The sequence below is a fragment of the Ochotona princeps genome, chromosome 6 (assembly GCF_030435755.1).
Source record: "Ochotona princeps isolate mOchPri1 chromosome 6, mOchPri1.hap1, whole genome shotgun sequence".
In the NCBI taxonomy this organism is placed as follows: domain Eukaryota; kingdom Metazoa; phylum Chordata; class Mammalia; order Lagomorpha; family Ochotonidae; genus Ochotona; species Ochotona princeps.
In genome coordinates, this window is record NC_080837.1 from 56,177,225 (window position 1) to 56,192,039 (window position 14,815).

General features: G+C 55.9%; 4 non-coding genes across 4 annotated transcripts; 1 reads left to right on the top strand and 3 right to left on the bottom strand.

Annotated features, from left to right (window-relative positions):
* Positions 1-2,743: 2,743 nt before the first annotated feature.
* LOC131480709 (U1 spliceosomal RNA) lies at positions 2,744-2,907 on the top strand. Its single transcript, XR_009245759.1, has one exon. It is a non-coding gene; the product is annotated as a U1 spliceosomal RNA (small nuclear RNA).
* A 1,041-nt stretch (positions 2,908-3,948) lies between these two features.
* LOC131480710 (U1 spliceosomal RNA) lies at positions 3,949-4,112 on the bottom strand. The gene has a single exon (XR_009245760.1). It is a non-coding gene; the product is annotated as a U1 spliceosomal RNA (small nuclear RNA).
* Positions 4,113-6,760: 2,648 nt separating this feature from the next.
* LOC118759383 (U1 spliceosomal RNA) lies at positions 6,761-6,924 on the bottom strand. The gene has a single exon (XR_004996173.1). It is a non-coding gene; the product is annotated as a U1 spliceosomal RNA (small nuclear RNA).
* Positions 6,925-12,348: 5,424 nt separating this feature from the next.
* LOC131480712 (U1 spliceosomal RNA) lies at positions 12,349-12,512 on the bottom strand. The gene has a single exon (XR_009245762.1). It is a non-coding gene; the product is annotated as a U1 spliceosomal RNA (small nuclear RNA).
* Positions 12,513-14,815: the final 2,303 nt, after the last annotated feature.

Below are 14,815 nucleotides of genomic sequence, written 5' to 3' on the forward strand. Positions count from 1 at the left end.
GCAAATTTTACCTCACCCTGAACCCCACTACTAGTCCTTCCAGATGCCTAACGTGCCCTGGCCCACCCACTGTCACACTTCTCATCACCCACTAGCCGCCTCCACCTGCTGCACCCTCAGCAACTCAAACTTGGTGTGGTCCCGCTCTTGCCTCCACCTCAGCCGTGCACTGCTTCCGACTCGGTTTCTTCTCAGGCCATCCCCTCCATCCTCACACCTGCCACAGGCTGGATGTCCTGCAACCCCGCCGCTTCCCTCCCCGTCCCTGAGATCAGCTCCCAGGGCCTGGCCCCCCAGCACTGTCTCCTCTCGCCATGTCCCCGCTGCCTCCCGCCTGTGAAGGTTGACAACAGGCTCCCCCAGCAAGTCTTCCGTTGGTTTTTCCTGCAGAATCATCTTCTACCTGCGGGACCGCCACCTGGACCATGCTGTGCTCCGCAGAGTGGCTCAAAGCATCTTGCCAAAGCCATCTCCTTCCACCCCGACCCGGAGCCAGCACGACTGGCGGATGCGCAATCTGTGTCTTTCCCCCCTCGCAGCCCTCCCTCCGCCTGTGCTGCTGGCCGCGGCACCCTCTCCTTGAACTTCTCACGTCTGCAGACCAAAGCTCTGTCGGCATGATGCACATACAGCAAGAACGACCCTCAGAACACTTGCAGCCCACACAGGTGGGCTTCCAGGCACCCACCCTGCACGTTCTCCAGGACGCTCTTTTAGATCCCACCCGCTCCTGGACGCTCCCCCATCCACCCCCTTGAAACCTCAGGGTGCGTGTGCCACGCCCACATCTCGTCTGGTTTTTCATGCCAACCCCCTTGCGAGGTATCAGGGGTCTCCATCAAGGCAGCAGAAGGAGCAGGGGTGGTGCAGCAGGTGCAGCCACGAGGGACGGCCATTGCAAAAGCGCCTCGTTCAGGGAGGGGCCACCCCCAGTTCTCTGAACTTGGTGCAGAAGCGCCTGCCAAACACATGGGAGACTCCGCTGGGAGGCCTGGGGAGTGAACCAGCAGAAGGAAGAGCTATCCTAGTGCACACTCTCTGGCTGTCCTGCGGAGAGATTCTATCACGCTGCCTTTCAAATTAAAAAAAATAATAATAATACTAAGCAGGGGAGAGGTTGAGGGATGGCAGGTTAAGCCTACACCTGTGGTGTCGGCATCCCATATTGGCACCGGTTCTATTCCGGGCTGCTCCACTTGTGATTCAGCTCCTTGCTGGTGGCCTGAGAAAAGCACTCATTCCCCTCGTGTGTGTGTGTATGTGCGTTGTAGAATTAAAATTAAAATGGAGTAAGCATGGCTCGTTGCTAAGTGCAATACGTCTCCCTTTTGTAACTCCTGCTTTGCTTGCCTGGCTATGAAACTGAGTGAGACTGTGCAAGCCGAGCCCCCTACGTGACCTTCAACAAGAATGGATCCCAGGGATTCGGTTATGTCAACTCTGGTTATGTCACGGATGTTGCCAAGACCTGACTCTGGTTATCTAGACTGCGGGACCGGAAGGGAGTCGGGCACGGGATGCCCAGCTGGCACAGGCAGGGAACACAAATGCCTCCCTGCTCTCCTGCTACACTACTCAAGCCGTTGTAAACTGGCCCTTTAAAAACTCTGTAAATGTGCTGTTCGGGGCCGCACTATGGTAAGGGGTGTCAGTTCAGTCGGCCAGTCGCCTTGCCTCTCATTTAATTACAGTTTGTTAATTTTTAACAGAAACCTCAGAGAGATGGTGAGGGGTTCACTGTGGTGGTTGGACTCTCCGGGCCACTCCACCGCGGGGCCTCCCGTGCCTGCGACGGGCAGCAAGAGAAGCTCCAGCGTCCGACCAGGAGACGCTCTTCCTGACTCCTACCCAGGCCCGCCTCAGTGGCCGCTGCCGCCGACGGGCTCCTTGGAAGGCCACAGGCGCAGGTTCCACTCCCTGGCCCCCAGCTGGGGGGAGCCCCCAGATCCTGGGGGAAATTGGGGAGCAAAGCCTCAAGTGGAGACTTTGTTCCCGTGTCAGTCTCTGTTTGCCTTTCCCATCAATAACAAATGAAAGCACGAAGCCCTCAACCCCCAAATGTTCCGGGCATCCGCCTGGTCCCATCCATGGCCTGTTGCCTTTCCCTGTCACTACACAAACACCCCGACAGGAGGAGGGCTGGCCTCTCCTCAGTGCCAGACCTCCGGTTCTGCCGGGAACGAGCGCGCTCCCCGCCGACCCGGGGCCCTCGGCTGGGGACGGAAAGCCTTGGCAGACGCCCGCCCGCCCGCCCGCCCGTGGGCACCAGGGCTCGGCCTCAAACCCGCGACCCGGCCTGCCGCACGTCCCGGGACGGGGGTGACACGAAGTCGGAACGGTGAGCCGGCCTGGTCCGTCCTTGCCGGGCGGCGGGGACACGGCGGGCGTCCCCTCCAGGGCCCAGCCCCGCGCCACAGAGGCCGGTCCAGAGCCCCGGCTTAGCGTGCTGAGCACGGGACCGGGACGGCGACGGCGACCTGGAGCGCAGCTCGGGGACGTCCCGGTCCGGGGCGTGCCGCATGCAGATGAGCACGGCGCGCAGAGGCTGCCGGTCTCGCTGCGCGTCGGCTGTGTGCGCCCCGCGTGCGTGTGGGAGCAGGGGCGTCGCGGATGTGCGTGTGTTGGTGGAGGGTGCGTGGAGGCGCGTGCGGCGCGTGGTGGCGGCGAGTCGTGTGTGTGAGGTGGGCGTGTGTTGAGAGCGTGTGGTGTTTGGTGTTGTGTTTGGGGCTGTGTCTGTGAGCTCATACTTACCTGGCAGGGGAGATACCATGATCACGAAGGTGGTTTTCCCAGGGCGAGGCTTATCCATTGCACTCCGGATGTGCTGACCCCTGCGATTTCCCCAAATGTGGGAAACTCGACTGCATAATTTGTGGTAGTGGGGGACTGCGTTCGCGCTCTCCCCTGATGTTTCTTTCGTATATAAAAGCAGATGGTTATTTAGGAGTAGCAGAGTTAATAATGGTTGTAGTCTGTTTTGCGGCTTAAGAAACTCTTTCAGAAGCTGTTGGTAGAAAACTAGGCGAGTTTCAGCCTTATTCGTTTTTGGACGTCTGCGACAGTATATAGAGGTAATCATGCAAAAAGCCTCTTGTTGGTTAGAAGCGGGAGCACCAGGATGTGCTGTGCTGTGGCGAAAGAAGGCCACATGGTTAGTAGCAAAAAAAAAAAGATGGTTTTATATTTTTCACTCGTTTTCATCGGAAAACAGCGGAGAGAAGCTGATCTTCCCGTCCGATAAATACTCCCCAAGTGAGCCGCAACGGCCGGTGAGCCGGGAACCCGGGTCTGCCACGCCGGTGCAGGATGCCGGTGAATTCGACCGCCCTCAAATGCTTTGCCAAGCCAAAACCATGGAGCTTTTTTTTTTTTAATTTTTTTAATTTAACTTCATTAATTACATTAATTACTGTGACACAGTTACATAGATACTTGGGTTCTCCCCACCCCTCCCCAAACCCTCCCACCATGGTGGATTCCTCCACCTTGTTGCATAACCACAGCTCAAGTTCAGTTGAGATTCCCCCATTGCAAGCATATACCAAACATAGAGTCCAGCATCTTATTGTCCAGTCAAGTTCAACGGCTTCTTAGGTATACCCTCTCTGTTCTGAAGACAGAGCCAGCAGAGTATTATCCCAGTCAATTGAAAGCTCCAACATACCATCAGCGAAAATTTACATCATTATGGAGTTAATTGACATAGTAACGAATAACCAATATGTTAAAAGTAAATGCGAGTTCCCAGCCACCTTCTGTGACCACCTCACCTTATACTTCAACTTAATTTACATGCAACATTCAAAACATAACATATTATACATAACATCATATAAGGTAAACACCTGGTATAGGATACCCTACAGTTAATCCCACGAAAAGCAGCCTCGTGTGTACCTGTCAGAACAACTTCCATCGATAACGTAATTTTGCAGACACTAAAAACATCAGGGGAGAGCGCGAACGCAGTCCCCCACTACCACAAATTATGCAGTCGAGTTTCCCACATTTGGGGAAATCGCAGGGGTCAGCACATCCGGAGTGCAATGGATAAGCCTCGCCCTGGGAAAACCACCTTCGTGATCATGGTATCTCCCCTGCCAGGTAAGTATGAGCTCACAGACACAGCCCCAAACACAACACCAAACACCACACGCTCTCAACACACGCCCACCTCACACACACGACTCGCCGCCACCACGCGCCGCACGCGCCTCCACGCACCCTCCACCAACACACGCACACCCGCGACGCCCCTGCTCCCACACGCACGCGGGACGCACACAGCCGACGCGCAGCGAGACCGGCAGCCTCTGCGCGCCGTGCTCATCTGCATGCGACACGCCCCACACCTCCCCTCCTGCCTGCTCGCCCCGCCCACCCGGGGCTCGGCCGCACCGCCCGCGCTCGCGCACCTGGGACCTCCGGGCCAGACCCCGCTGCCCGCCCGGCCGCGCAGGGCCTGGGCAAAGGCACGGGCTGACTGCCGTTCCGTTGCTGAGCCACTCGGGAAAGAAGCAGCGGTGCTACCTAAAGTCTGTCCGTCTGTCCGTCTGTGGGGACTTACTGCGTTATGGCAAGGGACACTAGTCGCTGCAAGCTGGTGCCACTCCTCGTGCTCTGAACCGTCGCAAGGCTGTGCTGGGGAACCCTTGCACTCCCTGGTGCAGGGACTGTGGATGGGTCAGAAAAAGGGGGATGTGGGGGAGGGAGGACCGTTGCGAGAGTGTGTTGCGGCTGAGGGATGACTTCTGAGGGACTCCCGTCCACAAGGTCACTGTACTTGCAGGTAAGCGAGGGGACTGAGACCGAGAGTTCTGGAGGTTGGAGTTGGAGGAGGACCTTTATGGGTCAGACTGACACACCAGCCCACGTGGGGGAGAGACCTGAGCTGGGCTAATTAGCATAGATCACCCCCACCACCACTCACCAGCGCACAAGAAAGCTAGGTCGGGGGATGGGGGCTGGCCACCTGGAAGGGCAGGACTACATCACAATATCTGCCAGTGAGAGTCGCAACACGAGATGGGTAGTGTTAGGCTGGGCCATGCCACTAACAGGCATGTCAGAGAACCAGGCCGGGGTGCAGATTCTCTGGGGGATCCGTAGGCTCACCCCGTGGAGCTGCCCTCTCCGCTGGTCTGCTTGGGAGCCGGGGGTGGCGATGCTCGTGGGTACTGGGGTTGAGAACAGGGTAAGTTGGTCCAGGCTGCAGCACCCACAGAGCACCCAAAATTGGGTATGGCGCGGGCTGGGCCACAACATCCGCCAGCTCATACGAAGGCTGGGATGGAGGGGGATGACTGCCGGGTAAGGGCCTAGCGCCTACCAGCACATATGAGATCTAGGACAGAGAGTGGGTCTGGTGGGGGAGCTGGGACATTCCCCCACCATGGTGGGACACAGCTCCCGCAGGTGCGCATGTGATTCAGACCCGGGTGTTGGTCAGTGAGGACAAGGTAGCTCCACCCGTCGGCAACTGTGCGGGTTGGTTCTGGAGGCAGGTGGACCGGGCCTGACCGGGCCCACCTTGGCCCCCTGGCATGTGCAGGAGCCATGCTGGATTGCGGGGCATGCCAGGCTAGGCTAGCACACCTACTGATCTGCAGGGATGGGAGTGGATTGGGCAGGGCTAGTGTGCAGCAGCCACCAGCTCTGGGGAGTTGGGCCTGGGGGTGGGGGGTGGGAGAGGTGGGCAGGGCCGGGTAGGCCAGGCTGGGACATGATGGCAAAGCCCAAACGGGGCTATGCAGAGCTGTTTCAGAGCAACCACTGGCCACATGCAAGATGTGTGGTCGGGAACAAGCCTGGATGGGGAGCTAAGAGGACGCCCCGGCTGCGTTGTGGTTCCCACTGGTGAGTGAGAGTTCCGGAAGGGGGGGTGGAGATCTGGGCTGGACATGAACTGCAGTGTCCCTCGTCATGAATGTGGACTGCGTCTGGGGTGTGCCAAAATGGACTAGACGCCGGCACCCACAGGTGCTCGTAAGAGGCAGGGTGGGTGAAAGGCTGGGATAGGTCTCGGACCCCGCCAAAGCACGCTAGAGCTGTTCCTGGGAGAGGGCCAGGTGTGGCTGGACCTGCAGCATCCATCCAGGAGCAAGAAGGGGAATGGGTGCGGGCCGGATGGGCCAGGCCACTGTTGCTGCCAGAACAGGATGGTGAGGCAGATGAAGTCCGTCTGTGCCAAGGACCCACAGTGTGCATGATTTCTGCCACTGAGAGGAAGCCTGAGAGAGGAGCTTGGGGAAGTCATCTGTTAAGACACCGTCGGTGCAGGTGAGTGCAAGAAGCAGGGCTGGGAGCAGCCCAGGATGTTGTCCCCCGTTGAACGTGTGTGAATCAGGACGGGGGAGTGGGGGAAGATCAAGCTGGAGCAGCAGATAAAAACTACTGTCAGATGTAAGGATCAGGACCGAGTGCAGGACTGACAGCAACATGTAGAGCACAGGTTAGGGCCGGGACCAGGGGCTGGAGTGGCTGAGCTAAGCTACCTGAACCACCAACCAATCCAAGGTCGAACTGTAACTCGGCCCCCGGACCAACGTGAGAAAGCACGAAACCAGAGCAGGTGGGCTGCTTTTTTTACAGAAACAGATGAAAAACCTGAGCATTAGAACTACAGCACAGCAGAAGCGAGTTGGAAAACGGCAGCACGTCTTGTTACCGTAGATAAGAAAACTTCAATACATGTTCGTGCAACTGTAACAGTCCAAAACGCAGTAACGTGATCAGTTCTAACCTTAAACACACCAAATATCAGGGGAGAGCGCGAACGCAGTCCCCCACTACCACAAATTATGCAGTCGAGTTTCCCACATTTGGGGAAATCGCAGGGGTCAGCACATCCGGAGTGCAATGGATAAGCCTCGCCCTGGGAAAACCACCTTCGTGATCATGGTATCTCCCCTGCCAGGTAAGTATGAGCTCACAAACACAGCCCCAAACACAACACCAAACACCACACGCTCTCAACGCACGCCCACCTCACACACACGACTCGCCGCCACCACGCGCCGCACGCGCCTCCACGCACCCTCCACCAACACACGCACACCCGCGACGCCCCTGCTCCCACACGCACGCGGGGCGCACACAGCCGACGCGCAGCGAGACCGGCAGCCTCTGCGCGCCGTGCTCATCTGCATGCGACACGCCCCGGACCGGGACGTCCCCTCAGCTCTCGACGGGAAACTGGGAGGGGCAAGGGAAGAAGTTCAAGTTCAGAGAGGACCCCCGGAGGTTTTCTTCCGATTTTTCTGTTCTCAGTGAACAATCTTTTATAGCCTGAGATCTCAACGGAGCTTGACTTCCTCAGCCTCTCTGGCGGGCCTCGTCCCCGGGGGAGCCACAGCCCGGCGAGGCAGCCCAGCCCCACGAGGCGTCCCGATTTAGGGCTCCGCGGCCGGTTTCTGGCTTTCCGGGGCAGGTGCACGCGGTGGACAACGCCTTGACTGTGTTGGAGAGGGAGCAAAGTCTGTGCCGGAAACTTACAAGGTCTCTCTGCCAAAGGGAATGAATCTCAGCTCAGAAAACCAGAGGTGACAGAATTACCCAGGAGGCAGAATGGAGGGGCAGCAGCACCTGTCCCAGGATGCCCGTATAAAGGCATATATGCCTACCCCATACCCTACCCCTATCACCCAGGGAGTACCCAGGGAGTGGCAGGATTGGTGCCACGAAAGCATGAGAAGATACTGAATGGAGAAATGGTTTTCTTCATTTACACTACGGCCATCATCCATGCTTTCAGGAGGACACCCTTTGGCTAAGAATACACAGACTTTTACACCCCAAAACAACCCATGTGTGGTACAGTCTCTTTAATCTTTATCTTAGCAGTCCTTAGAATAGTTTTTCTTATATTAGCTGCAATTGAAAAAGTAAGACACCAGTACAGGGTTTTGGTATGCTTTGGTTCATTCTGTAAAATGCAAGGAAAGCAAGAAGAAAGTATAGCAGTAGGGCTAGGGATGCTCTCTTTTGTTATCCTTATCCAGAGCGAGGCAGGAAGGAGAGCTAGCGCCAGGAGTCTGTTATTTGATGTTCAGGGTTACTCACAAACCCAGGTTTTCCTGGCTTGTGACCAGCCTCCTCGTCCACCGGTGCACTCGGCTCCTTCATCTCCCCCGTCCCTGTAGTCTGAAGCATGGTTACATTGACTGCATATTGATGATGCGTCATGGTCTGCATTTGCGTGATTTGCCTCTAGACTATACAAAGACTTCACAAGGAAGCAAGAATTAGTACAAAACTAGAATAGTCTTGAAGTGGTTGCAATAAAATCTGTCATTTATTTGCATGATTTGGGGAATGGTCTTGAAATGTTTGATTGCGACAAAAGTAAATAACAGTCCCCAGAACTAAAATAACTAACTCTATTGAAGGGATTTAAGAATGTTGGTGGGCAGAGTCCAGGTAGGTCTGAGCCGCAGCATGACATGGGTATCTGGGTCCCCCAGCCGCCTGGCTGTGGCTGAGAGTAGAGTACCTGTGTTGGGTGGGGATCCTGCTCCCCATACAACACTGCCAGGTGGTGGGAGGGTCCTGGGCTTGTGGGTAGTCAGAACGCCAACCAGCCCCGGGCTCTGCGCACTGGCAGCCCTCCAGCAAGCTCTGGGGTCTTGGAGTATGCAGTCATTGCCTAGAAATACTCATGGATAAAGCCACAGTATGTGTAGGCGAGGAATGAATCCTGAGGGACATCCAATGACAGGTGTATTTGCAGAAACTGTACTTGCAGGTAAGTGAGGGGACTGAGACCTGGTGGTTTGGAGAGTAGAGACCTGAAGATATTTTTGGATAAGACCCGTGCACCAACCCACATGGAAGTCCCGGGTTGAGCCTGTTAGCATGGAGTATGGCTGACCACCACATGCCAGCGCACATACAAGCTATGGCTGGGGGCCTCTCTGGCAGGCTACATCCCAGTACCTGACAGTGGGTATCAGATCAGGGGATGAGTCACATTAGACTGGACCATGGCACCAACTAGCATGCAAGAGAACCAGGTCCAGGCAGGGGTGGATTCCGTGGGGGATATGTGGGCCCAACCCTATGGAACTACAAGTTCTGCTGGTTAGCTTGAGAATTGGGATGGTGAGCTAGGCATGACCGTGGAACTCACTGATGCTCACCGGTACTGGGGCTGGGAACAAGTGGGGCAGGTCCAGGTTGCAGCACCTACGTAAGCATCCTAAAGCAGGTTTGGAGCAGGTCGGGCTACACCAGCTCATACAAAGGCTGGGGCAGATAGGGCAGGCCATGCCAGGTAAGGGCCAAACACCCACTGGCATGCATGAGATCTGGGTCTGGGAGTGGCCTGAACGGGCGAACCTGGGAAACTTCCCAGGTGGGTCATTGCTGGGGTCCACGCAGTAGGTGTGGACGACACAAAAGGGTGAAGAGAACAGCTCCCCTGTTTGGCAGGGCCCCGGGGGAGCTTCCTGCTACACGGCAAGACCCGGCGGATGTCTCCACAACCGCCTGAATGCAATTCCACCTCCCTTTGCAAGGACACCCAACCACCCTGCTAAGAGTCTGTAATCCATTGAGGCATTGTTGTTTGCCCCTGCGAGATGGTTTTTACAACCAATGTGAGCTTGGGAGTTAATGTTGCTGATAATGTCTTGGTGAGTGGGCCTTTACCAATGCATGCTCTGGGCCCGGCGGTGTGGCCTAGCGGCTAAAGTCCTCGCCTTGAAAACCCCAGGATCCCATATGGGCGCCGGTTCTAATCCCGGCAGCTCCACTTCCCATCCAGCTCCCTGCTTGTGGCCTGGGAAAGCAGTCGAGGACGGCCCAAAGCCTTGGGACCCTGCACCCGCGTGGGAGACCCGGAGGAGGTTCCTGGTTCCCGGCTTCGGATCGGCACAGCACCGGCCGTTGCGGCTCACTGGGGGAGTGAATCATCGGACGGAAGCTCTTCCTCTCTGTCTCTCCTCCTGTCTGTATATCTGACTTTGTAATAAACTGAATAAATCTTAAAAAAAAAAAAACAATGCATGCTCTGACAGCCCTTTGGCTGGAAGAGCTCAAGAATGTCTGTACTGACATCGTAATACATGCTTTCACACAACTTAGGGTTATTGAGTCCGTAGTTGTAGTGGGAATTTATATTTGTAGTTTTTCTGTTTCTGATATTTATCTTTTCCCTTCTGTGATATATTTTCTCCTCGAACTGATAAGTTGCAGAATGAGAATTGCAGTAGCAGTGTATTACTGAATAATATGTGTTGTCTACTGAGGAATTCTTGGCTGCAACGTCAGAATGGATAATGCCCTGCCTTAAGGTGAAACAATTTGCAGAATTATCTTTGGAAGCACCCGCTTGTGCATTGTAGAGTTGAAATCAAAATGGAGCAAACATGGCTCATTGTTAACTGCAATTCTTTTTGCCTTTATAACTCTTGCTTTACTTTATTATTATTATTATTATATTTTTATTTTTACTAGTTTTTTTTATTGCAAAGTCAGATATACAGAGAGGAGGAGAGACAGAGAGGAAGATCTTCTGTCCGATGATTCACTCCCTGAGTGACCGCAACGGCCGGTGCTGTGCCGATCCGAAGCCAGGAGCCAGGAACTTCCTCCAGGTGTCCCATGCAGGTGCAGGCCATCCTCAACTGCTTTCCCAGGCTACAAGCAGGGAGCTGGATGGGAATCGGGGCCACCGGGATTAGAACCGGCGCCCATATGGGATCCCGGCGTCGTCAAGGCGAGGACTTATCCGCTAGGCCACGCCGCCAGGCCCCACTGCTTTACTTTCTTGGCTAACAAACTGTGTGAGCTTGCAGGCCCGATGGCCATTGTGACCTTTAGTGCCAATTGCCCCAATCCCAATAAACCAAGGCCCCATAGATAATTCAAGATCGGGGTCTTGTTGTCAGAGGTGGGGCCAAGGTTGGAGCCCAGACCTGAGGAGAGCAGGCAGAGACTGGCAAGCAGAGATAAGCAAGGAATGCATAATCCTTCCTCATTCATCTGTTGTAAAATGTGCCCCCCTTGAAGCTGTGTCAAACTGCCCCTAAAGAAAACTTTGTAATTGTAATCCTCGGGGCCACACTGTGGTCGAGTGGATGCAACAAAATGAGTACCCTTCTTGAGTTCTGAACTCGGCTGGAGCTGGCCTCAGGCGGGTCATAGCTCCCACTGATGAGCACGTGATCCAGGCCTGAATGTTGGGCAGGCTGAGCAGGGTAGCCCCATCCGTTGGCAAGCATGTGAGTTGGTTTTGGAAGGGGGCAGAATGGGCGGGGTCGAGCAAACCATAGCCCACTGTCAAGTGCAAAAAAAGGATGGAGCGCGGATCATGCCGGGCTAGGCTGCCACACCTATTGGTTTACATGAGCCAGGGAGGAGAGCCGACTGAGCAGGGATAGGTTGCAGCACCCGCCAGGAAGAGTTGGGACTGAGGGCTGGCTGTCCAAGGACAGGCTGCAGCAGAGGTCAGAGCTAAGGTCTGAGCTAGGTCAGAGTAACCACTGGTATCTGCGAGATCAGTGGCTGGGATCAGGTCTAGTTGGGAAGCTAAGGGGATACCCTGACTGGGTTGTGGGTCCCACTGGTGAGCGCAGGAGCTAGACTGGGTGATGCAGTCTGGTCTGGATATGAATGCAGTCTCCCTCAGCATGGGTGTGGACTGGGTCTAGGGTATGCCCACACTGGGCTAGACTCCAACACCCATTGGAACTTGTGAGAACCAGGAGGGGTGCAGGACAGGCTAGGCTAGGCCTCTGTTCCCACTGAGCCACGTGTGAGCTGTGTCTGGGTATGGACCAGGCTTGGCTGGGCTGTAGCAAACAATAAGAACCGCAAAGGGTGAGGGCCAGTCAGAAAAGGCCACTGTTCCTGCAAGCACAGGAGGTGAACTAAGTAGGGTTGGCCCATGGAGCCCCTGCTGTGTGCGAGATTTAGTATTGAGAGAGATCCTGATGGAGGAGACTGTCCCTGCACATGAGTGCAACCACCATGATAAGGAGCAGCCCAGACCAGCCCAGGTTATGATACTCATGGGCTTACCTTGGGCTCAAATATGGGGTGACCCAGACTGGATCAGTTCATACTACCTACTGGTAACCAAGAACCAAAATGGTATGTGGGTTGTTCTGGTTCACATTAGGGTCAGAGCTAGGGATAGGCTGAGCTGAGGTAGACTCCAGTCCTCTCTAGTGTGAGGTAGAAGTGGAATTAGGCCAGGCAGAGATAAAGTGCAGCACCAAATAACAACCCAATACCTTCAAGTGAGCAAATACATAAACATAAGACAGCATTCTGAAAAGCTCGGTCACAGATAATAACCACAAGCCTATTCTAAACCTGCAATCTAATATTGAACAGCGAAAACACCAGGGGAGAGCGCGAACGCAGTCCCCCACTACCACAAATTATGCAGTCGAGTTTCCCACATTTGGGGAAATCGCAGGGGTCAGCACATCCGGAGTGCAATGGATAAGCCTCGCCCTGGGAAAACCACCTTCGTGATCATGGTATCTCTCCTGCCAGGTAAGTATGAGCTCACAAACACAGCCCCAAACACAACACCAAACACCACACGCTCTCAACACACGCCCACCTCACACACCCGACTCGCCGCCACCACGCGCCGCACGCGCCTCCACGCACCCTCCACCAACACACGCACACCCGCGACGCCCCTGCTCCCACACGCACGCGGGACGCACACAGCCGACGCGCAGCGAGACCGGCAGCCTCTGCGCGCCGTGCTCATCTGCATGCGACACGCCCCACACCTCCCCTCCTGCCTGCTCGCCCCGCCCACCCGGGGCTCGGCCGCACCGCCCGCGCTCGCGCACCTGGGACCTCCGGGCCAGACCCCGCTGCCCGCCCGGCCGCTCAGGGCCTGGGCAAAGGCACGGGCTGACTGCCGTTCCGTTGCTGAGCCACTCGGGAAAGAAGCAGCGGTGCTACCTAAAGTCTGTCCGTCTGTCCGTCTGTGGGGACTTACTGCGTTATGGCAAGGGACACTAGTCGCTGGCAAGCTGGTGCCACTCCCCGTAATCTGAAAGCCCGAGGGGATGCTCGGCATTCTGAATTACAGCTCCAGCTGAAGGCAAACCACGATGCAGCCCAGCAGGTTCCCGAGGCACAGGCACGCAGGCCTTGTCCTGGCACACGCAGCTGCAGCCCCTTTGTCCTTGCTGTTTCGGGATAAAGCAGTTAGGTGGGTGGGCGTCTGCACCAGCTCCTGATCTTACAGAGGTGGGGGACCTGAGAGTTGGCAGGCTGACAGACACCAGCCTCGGTTGTATGTTAGTTCATAAAACTGCCAGAACCACGAGAGCTTGTGTGACATGTAATATAGACAGTTGCAGAAACAGGCGGAGAAAACAGAGGAATCCTTGAATGTCAGGACGAGGAGAATCAAGATGCATCACGGCACTAGTAGCATTCAAAAAGTGTAACGTAATGGAGCAGCGTTACAAAAGCCTTTCTCCATCAGCTCCTGGGGTCCTGGGGGTGCGGGCTCGCAGGGGGCCAGTAGTACCCAGGGGCTCACTTCCAGGCAGGCCCAGTGAGCCTGAGATTTCTCCAAGTGTGCTTGGTCCTGGACGGGGAGGGGCGAGGGGAAGGAAGGGCTCTCGGTTATCATGCTGCCCTGGTGTGCTGATGGGCCGGGCTTGGGGAACTCTGAATGGGCCTGGATCTTGAATGTGTGGGCTGGCAGCGCTCCAGGCCAGCACACCACGCCGCCAGAAGACAGGGAAGACCGGCCGCCCCAAGGCTGGGCTGGGGAACCCATGCACTGCCTGGCGCAGGGACTGTGGATGGGTCAGGGAAAGGGAAAAGGGGACGTGGGGGAGGGAAGACAGCTGCGAGAGTGTGTTGCGGCTGAGGGATGACTTCTGAGGGACTCCCGTCCACAAGGTCACTGTACTTGCAGGTAAGCGAGGGGACTGAGACCGAGAGTTCTGGAGGTTGGAGTTGGAGGAGGACCTTTATGGGTCAGACTGACACACCAGCCCACGTGGGGGAGAGACCTGAGCTGGGCTAATTAGCATGGATCACCCCCACCACCACTCACCAGCGCACAAGAAAGCTAGGCTGGGATAGGTCTCGGACCCCGCCAAAGCACGCGAGAGCTCTTCCTGGGAGAGGGCCAGGTGTGGCTGGACCTGCAGCATCCAGGAGCAAGAAGCGGAATGGGTGCGGGCCGGATGGGCCAGGCCACTGTTGCTGCCAGAACAGGATGGTGAGGCAGATGAAGTCCGTCTGTGCCAAGGACCCACAGTGTGCGTGATTTCTGCCACTGAGAGGAAGCCTGAGAGAGGAGCTTGGGGTGCAGGTGAGTGCAAGAAGCAGGGCTGGGAGCAGCCCAGGATGTTGTCCCCGGTTGCACGTGTGAGAGTCAGGCCGGGGAGTGGGGTAAGATCAAGCTGGAGCAGCAGATAAAAACTACTGTCAGATGTGAGAACCAGCACCGAGTGCAGGACTGACAGCCACAGCATGTAGAGTACAGGTTAGGGCGGGACCAGGGGCTGGAGTGGCTGAGCTAAGCTATCTAAACCACCAACCAACCCAAGGTCGAACCGTAACACGGCCCCCGCACCCTGGGGTACGGCCAGAAACCAAGATGGGAGAAAACACGAAACTCAATCCGAAAAAGAAAAAGAGAAAAAAATCAATCGAAACAGGTGGCAAGTGGTACTTGTAACACTCCAACAAAATCCAAGCAAGTTTGAAAGCAGGATTGTCCTGCATGGATAACAGAAAGATCAATGTCGTACTCTGCTGCACTGCTCATAATTCTACGTACAGTTACACTGCCGCTTCTAACCTTGAACACCGAAAATAT